Source organism: Vicia villosa, unplaced genomic scaffold, assembly GCF_029867415.1.
Source record: "Vicia villosa cultivar HV-30 ecotype Madison, WI unplaced genomic scaffold, Vvil1.0 ctg.000334F_1_1_3, whole genome shotgun sequence".
Classification (NCBI taxonomy): Eukaryota; Viridiplantae; Streptophyta; class Magnoliopsida; order Fabales; family Fabaceae; genus Vicia; species Vicia villosa.
The window spans coordinates 159113-168905 of NW_026705150.1; positions in this window are offsets into that span (position 1 = coordinate 159113).

A 9793-nucleotide genomic window follows, 5' to 3' on the forward strand; every position below is an offset into this window, starting at 1 on the left:
AATAATGCCCTTCAAATTCAAGAAGAATGTTTTGAAAATAGAGAGAAGATTTTGTAAATACAGTTTTTGAAAATTGACAAAAGTCAACTTAATTAGGGTAAAGACATAGTCTATACCTAATCAAGTCCTAAATGATTAGGGTTTTATCACAAAAATATTTACAAGAGATTAGGTTTTGAAAATCAAATGAAAATTGTAATTTAAAGTATTAAAACATACTTAAAATATGTGATTTTAAACCTAATTAAAACATTACAATAATATATTTTTTTTTGTGATTTTTTTGGATATTCTCAAAATAGATATATTAAATGAGAAGTGTGTGAAAAATCAAGTGAAAATGATTTAATTTGATAGGTGTAATAATTATGTGAAGTTGTGAAGAAATTGAATGAGAAAAGTGTTAAAAAATAAGGTTTTGTCTCCCAAAGGGCTTGAACTCACGCCCTCTAGATCAACACACAAAACACTTACCATCTGGACCACGCGCGTGGCTTGTTAGATAAACACCTCCAACTCAATATATTTTAAAACAAGTTCATAAATGAGTTAAAAATAAAATGATCAAAACAAAAGGTCTGAGGGGGGGATCGAACCCCAGACCTAAGGCAAGGCAAAGCTTTTGGACGCGCGCTGTAACCATTGGGACACTACGATGAATTCGTAGATGACACGCCTACCATTCAAAATAAAATAAACTCTTCCTTGGGAAATTTGAAAAATGGCGCCACCATCTTCATCTTCAACCTCACGATTTCAAATTTCTGGAAATCCTATCTCCCTCAATTCTCAACCAAATCCAAAGATGTAAAGATGGATTTTGCTCGTTTTTAGACAAGGAAAATGATGGTATCCTTTAATTTCATTTATTCTGAGTGTAACTTAAAATTCGCAAGCATGAACACTAAGAACCCTAAAACTGGAATTTAACATGAAATGATGTATATGTATGATATGATGCAATTGATTGAGGGTTAATGATCCTCAAAGGTGCAGAAACCAATTGGTAACTTCATTTTTAATTTATCATGCGTGAAGGTGTTGAGATGCTTAGCTTGGGATGAAACTCCTCAGAACCTCTTGCTCGGCCCCAACTGATGTAGCTCCAAGTGAGAGGTGAAGATAATGATTCTCCACGTACAGAAGTATTCCAGGTGTATGGATCACTTCTAAATACCTCCCTTGAGGTGTTTGAATACTTACTTTCAAAGGAAGAGCTCTGGTTTGAAGAATCCGAGTCTTCTTGCCAAAGAGCCTTTGAAAAACCTAAGTATGAAGGAAGAAGAGAGAAAGCAAGATTTCTGTTGCTTTGGTCTGTTTTATTACTGAGGTATGCTCTTCTATTTATAGGCAAAAGGTTCAGAGCAATTGGAGATAGTAAGCTTTGCTTAACGAGGTTAACTTGGTTTCTTGGCTATGAAGGAATTTCAAAAATATCAAAAATGCAATGATGGCAAGTTTGATTCCACTTGATCAATCCCCTAGCCATCGATTTTGTGTGATCTTAGGGGACAATTCTGTTGCAGAAGTGAACTCTAATTGGCTTAGGAGAAGATTCTTTGGTGATTCATCAAGATTCCAATTTTGTAATGATTACTTAATCACATGGCATTGAATTCTTGCAACTTGGCCAAAAACGATGGAATAGTGCATTTGATTCCTTCAAATCTCTTCTGATATCTCATGGATGAGGATGCATCAATTGGTAGAGGCATTGGTACAAAGTTTGCAAAATTCAAATTTGGACATGACCCATAATTTCACTTCAAATGCCCAAACTTTGATCAACCATATCTCTTAGCTCATAATGAATTTGAATATGGTTGAATACAATTTGAAAAGCCCTTGATATGTATTTCAATTCATTAGTATGGTGTTTGCCCAAAATCCTTAGGGAAATTAGTGAAAAAGTCCCATAAAGTTTGAAGAAAACTAGGGTTTCTTTGTTAGTTTTGTGAAGGCAGTCACTTTGAAGCTCCATATCTCTCCAATGGTTGATTTCTAGACAAAAAATCATATGTGAAAAAGTTGTTTACTGGATTAAAATCTACAACTTTGATGTTGGGAGTTTTTTGAGTTGTGTAGGTGAAATTTTGAGACATTCTCTTCCAAAGTTTTGAAAAAAAGACCTTTAAACACTTGGAAAAATTTCTAAGTATGAAAAGTCAATCTTTGACCTTTTGATTCTTGATTGATTTTCTTGATTTATCTTGTTCAAATGAATTCAATAATCATATATTTATGATATTGATCCTTAAAAGTCATGTTTTGATCCAAAACCCTAAAAGTCAAAGGTGATCTGGTACAATTGACTTTTTCCAAATGAAGTGAAATCTTGGACTTTAGTGATGAATTAGGTTCTCCTCCTTAAATGAGTGATATGAATGGAACATATTGAGGTAATATAAGCTCTTGAGCCATGTTTTGAGTTGTGGATCCATGCCCTGATTAAAAATCAACTGTCCAGGTGAATTAGGTTAAAAACCCTAATTGTCGACCAGATGAAACTGATGACTATAGATCTTGAATTGAGGTACAATGCCCAGTGGATATTGTTATATGGATCATTTGAAGATGATTGAATCCTTTGAGTGATGTCCTGGAGCTTTTTAGGGTTTCCCAAATAGTATCCCTGATTCCAGTCTTTGATGGGCTCAAAACCCTAGTCTGGTGACCTAAGCAAACCTGAGTCTTGATGACTGGTGTCTAATCAATCATAGGTGAATGAATGAATCATTTGAGTTATGTGATTGTATTAGAGGTTATTCTCATGTTGATTGATCATTTGCCTGAACTCCTTTGTCCTTGAGCATCCTCGATTGAGTACCAGATGAACAAGTGACTACTCTGAGTGTGTGTCTTGAATTTGATGAAATGTCTAGAGGTGTGATATCTCAGGGGGGGTCAAAATTTAGGTATGACAAATAGCTAGGGGATTTAGCCAGGGGTAAAACTTCACACAAATAAATGAGATTGCTTGGAGTTAAGCCCCTCGCAACACACAATTTAAAAAAAAAAAACAAAATTCACATACCTAGGGGACACCCCTCGCAAATAGAAGAAGAGGGAAATTTTGATTTTTGAAAATCTGCATTGCGAGGGGCTACCCCAAGTAAAGGAAAGTGGCACCAAAAAGAAAGTTTATTTGACAGCTAATGCAACATTTAGCGAGGGGCATCCCCAAGGAAAAATTGGTACTGATTTTAGTGAGGGGCAGCACCTCGGAAAAAAGACAGTATTGTCTTATCAACTGGTGCAAGCAGACTGCGTGTGGAGTCCCTATTTTCAAGGTGACAATTTGCGAGGGGTCCCCCACGTCTGTTTTGACCGTTTAAATACTGAGGGGCAGCCCCTCGCTGAAGTCTGCGTCATTAATATTCGATCGTTCCACACATCGACTCATCTTCCTTTAATAAATTCATCCATTTCAAACCCATCTACATATTTATCTTTCTCTCTTCCTTTAACAAAACAATCTCATTCCTCTCAACTTCTCAAAAAATCTCATTCCTCTCAACTTCTCAACAACACTATAATTTTACAGGTAAAAATTCTCATCTACTTCCTCTCAACAATACTATACATTCTTTTTGATTTATATATATATATATATATATATATATATATATATATATATATATATATATATATATATATATATATATATATATATATATATTCTAATTTTCGTTTTTTTATACAATAATTGAATCATAGAAGACAAAATCTTGAAAAAAAACTCTGATATTTTGAAGGAAATCTTAAAAGTCTACACCAAAGTTGTCTTCAAATAAGGTACACATATAAAATTTATGAACTTTTTTTATGTGTTTATGATGGAAGTGTATATATATATATATATATATATATATATATATATATATATATATATATATATATATATATATATATATATATATATATATATATATATATATATATATATATATATATATAATATATATATATAATATATATATATATATATATATATATATATATATATATATATATATATATATATATATATATAGTGTATATGTTGTTATATATAAATTTTATGTGTTTGTTATATTATAGATTACAGTTTAGATTTTTTTTGTATGTGTTTAGATTTTTGTATTTAATTTTTTTGAAATAAATATCATAATTACAGTTTATTTATTTTAAAAAATAACATATTTATTGATTTGAACAATAATATATTTGCTGATTTTTGAAATTAATAGTTTAAATGTAGTATTAATATAAATAATATAATTTATGTTTAGTATTAAAAATAAGATTATGTTTGGTATATTTTTATGTGTGTTAGTAAAGATTAAAATCTTTATTTAGAAAACAGTATTTATATATTAAATAAAAAATACGATTTTTATAAGTATAAAAATATTATTTAAAAAATATTAGCCTTTTTATTTTGTATTAATAAAAACAGTATAATTTTTATTTATAAAACAAGAAGTAAATATTATGAAAACAGTATGTATTGAAAATCAGTATAATAGTGTATATATATATATATATATATATATATATATATATATATATATATATATATATATATATATATATATATATATATATATATATATATATATATATATATATATATATATATATATATATATATATATATATATATATATTTAAAATCAGTATAATAGTATAAAAATAGTATGTATTTGAAAAACAGTATAATAATATAAAAACAGTATGTATTTGAAAATAGTATGCATTAAAAACAGTATGTATCTAAAAAACAGTATAAAAATTTTGTAAAGTTAATATTATTATATCAAAAAAACAGTTTATAAATTTTGTACTTTTAAAATTAAAATTATATTTGATAGTTTATTATATTTAATATATATATTTGATAGTTTATTGTATGTAATAAAAAATAGTATATAAAAACAACATATTTATTAAAACGGTATATAAATAAATAGTATATATATGTTCATATCTCACAAATTTGTGTCCTTTGGTGTATATATTTTAAAAGCAAGTATGTATGTTTAGGACTAAAAACAAGTAAATATATTTTAAAAACAAATATTTTTTTTAGGACTAAAAACAAGTATATAGTTTATATATGTTTAGAAAAGGACAAATATTGAATATAATTTTATATACAACTAGTTATATGATGATAAAGACAAAAATTGTAAAATTTTTAATCACTCTTCATTTTATTTAATAAAATTAAACATGATTCACATGTGCAGTATGGAACATTACCAAATCTATCATAGTTGGATGTATGATAGAATGTTTCCTGGACGACGTGGGCTTAAACCACTTTTTATGGAAGGAGTTGCCGCGTTTCTCTCGTATGCGTTTGCTCAAGAATGTTGTCGCAGGGAAGGAGGGGTAAGGTGTCCGTGTTTAAAGTGTGGTTGCAGAAATATTATTAGTGACCCTAGTGAAGTGAAACGTCACTTGGAGAGAGTGGGTTTTAGGCCAAATTATTGGGTTTAGACATCTAATGGGGAAACAATGCCGGAGATGAATAGAGAGGCTTCTAGCAGTCAAACACATATATAACCAGATATAAATAGAGATGATCCAGGGAGTAGTTCATCACATATGCAATGCCAGGAGCAATTTAATCTCGTCGAGGAGATGTTCACTGACGCATTAGGGGTGAATGTGGCGTATGATGAACCACAAGACTTAGATGGAAAAGAGCTCCCGAATGAGAAAGCTCAAAGGTTTTATCAGCTGTTGAAATAAATAAATATACCATTGTTTGAGGGGTCTTCTGACTCTAAGCTATCAATGTGTGTGAGACTTTTGGCTGCGAAGTCAAATTGGAATGTTCCTGATCAGTATTTAGAATTCTTTGCGAGAATGATGTTGGACGCGATTCCTGTGAAAGAAAACATGCCTACAAGTTATTATGATGCAAAGAGGATGGTGTCTGTAGCGGTAAAAAATACTCGAACGTGTTCACACACTCGAAATACAACAGAGTCGCCACCAAATTTTATTTATTCCAAGAAGGAAAGGGAAAATATCGATAAAACCCACAAAGAGAAAATAAATGGATAAGATGGTCATCGCAACCAAATTAGGGTTCAGGAGTCGGTTAAGCAAGGGGAAGGGGTTAGCACCCCTCACCTCCATCGTACTCGATGGGACCCATTTAGTTAGTCTCGTGTTTGAGTGTTAGTGTGATGTTTGCGTTCTTTAGCTTATTAATCGAGAAAAGATAAAAGAAAGGCTTTTAAGTTTATTGTGAAGAAAAAGAAAAGATTATTTTTTATTATGCTCGCCAAGACGTTTGTATCTTGTGCCTACGTATTCCCTAGTGCAACGGGAAAGTCAGAGCAATCGTAGTTCGGGCGAAGAACCACGAAAGTTTGTTGGTTGATTTTAGCGAGAGGTATTCGATCGCTTTTAAATGGAGACAATACTACGCGCACATGGATAAGAGATCACTACAAGAATGGATGACTAAATCAAGAGTAAGGCGAGATTTTGGCCATCATCGCATTCGAGTGGAAGATATTCGATCTTCACATGTGGAAATATGTTCACATTTTGAAATTGACTAAGTGTCTCGTTTATGAAAAGAGGTTTTAATATGAAAAGGCCATAAGGCAAAAAGGTTTGATTGAAATTGAAGATTGTTTTTTAAAGGGATGTTTAGTGAACCTTTTGAGCATAGGTGTGCACCTAGCGCGTTGTTCACCCAAGATATTCAAAAGGATGCGAGTCCAATTGTCACTTGCTATCCAAATTGGTAAAAGAGGGTATTGACGTACTTTTAGTAAAGGATTGAGCATAGATGTTCACCTAGCGCGTCTTTACCCAAGGTATTCAACAGGAGCGAGTCCCATTGTCACTTGTTGTCCTTGTTAATAAATGTATTTTAATTCAAAAGATCAAGGTATTCAAGAGGTGTTCACCTCTTGTCACTTGATCTCTTGGTTTGATTAAGGAAGATTCTTAAAAAAGAACTTTTTAATTTATGGTTCAAAGGATCAAAGGTATTCAAGAGGTGTTCACCCCTTGTCACTTGATCTCTTTGATTTAATTAAGGAAGAACTTTTAATGTTTGATTCAAAAGATCAAAGGTATTCAAGAGGTGTTCACCCCTTGTCACTTGACCTCTTTGATTTAATTAATGTGTTTTAATTCAAAAGATCAAGGTATTCAAGAGGTGTACTCCCCTTGTCACTCGATCTTTTGATTTGGTTAAGAAAAGAGATTTTTGTGATAAGATTTGAAATGGACTCAACATTGAATCGAGTGTTTATTGACTGAAAACTAGTTTTTGGGTTTTTAAATAATAAAGATGAAATCTAAATATAAAAACATATTTTTGTTATTTTTGATATTATAAAATCTAAATCAAACAACTACTAAAAAAAGATTTAAAATAAACAAAGAAAATAGTAAAGAATAATAAAATGGGCTTTGAAAATATAGCAATGTGGAGGGTGTAAATAAAAACGTGTGGGCTTTAAAATAGAGTTGGCCCAAAGACAAAAGCCAATCGGTTCAGGGGGTTTGCTGTTAGAAGGTAGGGTGATGAACATGAAACTCGGTTGGGCTTCCTGCACAACAACAACACAAATTCAAACCTAACCCTAAAATCCAAATGGAGCGGCCTCTTTCATCTAAAATGGTCCCTCTTATCTCTCAACTCTCACGATTCTAAACCAAAACCTCTGCTTCCAAAAAAACTCTCTCTCAATCTCTCTCTGCATCTCTCGCGATCTCGATTTTAAAATCTCTTACCGAATCAAACAACCACATTAAAGCTCATACAAACTCATCAAAGATCTAAAAGAAAAAGGATCATTTAGAGGACACTATAAGCTTTCTAAATTGATCAATAACACCTCCATAGGGTTAAAATTGAGAGAGATACGCATGTTTGAAGTTGGGCAATTTTCAAGAGATACATATGTAGCAACCTGCCCTAAAAATTAAAGATTAGAGTCGCCACCTATTCTACCAAGGCGAATAGGAAACCTCGTGCAGTTAAGAGATCAGGGTAAGATACTATATTCAGGTCGAGGGAAGGTGTTAGGCACCCTCAACCCTTTCCTAAGGTTTGCATTATAATGATCAAGGTTTATGGCAAAAAATAAAGAAAGGCTACAGACAGTCAAAAGGGTTAAAGGCAAGATTATTAATATTAAAGGTTTGTAATTCAAAGAAATGAAATCGGGACAAAATGATATTTATGGGGGAGGGGACTCGCCTTGTTGCCAAGTGCCTACGTACCTCCTTATGGAGGATCAGAGTGTACGTAGTTCGGAGCACAGGGTTGTACGCCTTAGAATTTGATATGAATGTGTTGACGGTATTTTGAATTACCGTTTCGCAGTTTTGAAATGTTGTGGTTTGCAAGGCATTTTGAATTGCCTAGGATAAAAATCCGTAGTGTCGTGGTTTAATGTGTTTGAAAAGGTTTGGGAAGTGTTTTAGGATTTGGGCGTACAACCCTGATTTAATATGTTACCATTAATCGCGATGATTAATAGGTTTGATCACCATAATTAACAGATTGAATGAAGGATTGCTAACCATTCTAATCGATGGATTCGATTATCACGAATAGCAAATGTGTGTATTTTAATTAATTTAGTTTGATCGTTACCCCTCATAATCAATAGATTTGATTACGAATAATAACGAATTTTATAAAGGGGAAATGCTAATCATCATAACCAATAGTTTTGGTTAAAACCCTTTAGCAAAATAAATGTTATTTTAGTTTATAGGATTTGATTAATTAAATTAATCGATTATTAACCATTGCAACTAATAGATTTAGTTGGAACGAATAATAAATTAAATCCTAATATCCTTGGCCAAATGGCCGGTGGGATTTGGCAAATCTTAATATGTATAACTTTCCAGGGTTTTTGTGATCTATAATATTAATTAAAATTTATTAAACAAATTACCTGGAATAATCGAATAATCGGGAAGATAATTATTATAATCCTAATCCTAATTCATATTCTAATTATAATTTAAATAAATTCTAATACGAATTAAATGAGTTAATTGAATTAAATCTAATATTTAATCTAAATAAATAACATAGAAATATTAATAGAAAAACCTGGTAATGGTTTTGTGTGGCTGAGATCTCAAGGGTGCATGGTGAACCTTGCATTCTGATGCGTTAGATTGGATTGTAGGAGATCCAAAGTCTGAGCACTGAGGGTGCGCCATATTCCTTCCATGGCTGGAGAGCATATGATTAGTGGTAGATAATTGTTGGAAAAAAAAAGAATGTCTTAAGAGAGGTTCGAACACCTGCCACTAAAGACACCATGCTTGCCTCTTACCATGCGTACAACATGTTCTTCTTGTTAAACAAATGGCCAAAGAGAATTAAATAAGAAAAATAATGATTCTGATGGAACAAGTCAAAAGCTACGTGCGTGGGCCCCCTTTGTTTACTGAATCGCCAATCATGAAGAGAGAGAGGGAGGAAGAGTTTTTGACCCACAAACCAGACACTGCCACGCACGCAAGGGAGAAGGTCTTGGTTGACCGGCGAATACAAACGTGCCACCGCGTAGTCCACTTTCCAGCGTCACTATTCATCACCCCCAACCTCCAGACCTGCGGAAATTGATGCGAATTTTCCTATGAACTTACCTGCGGATTTCTCCGCCTTCGTTCTTCTCCATGGCATCAACTTGGATCCTGCAAGAAACGAACAAGAAACGGGGGAAACGTGCCCAGATCCTCATAAAATCCACTCTTGAGTTTGATTACGGTATTCTTTTGATCGAATAAGCGCTGTACACATTGA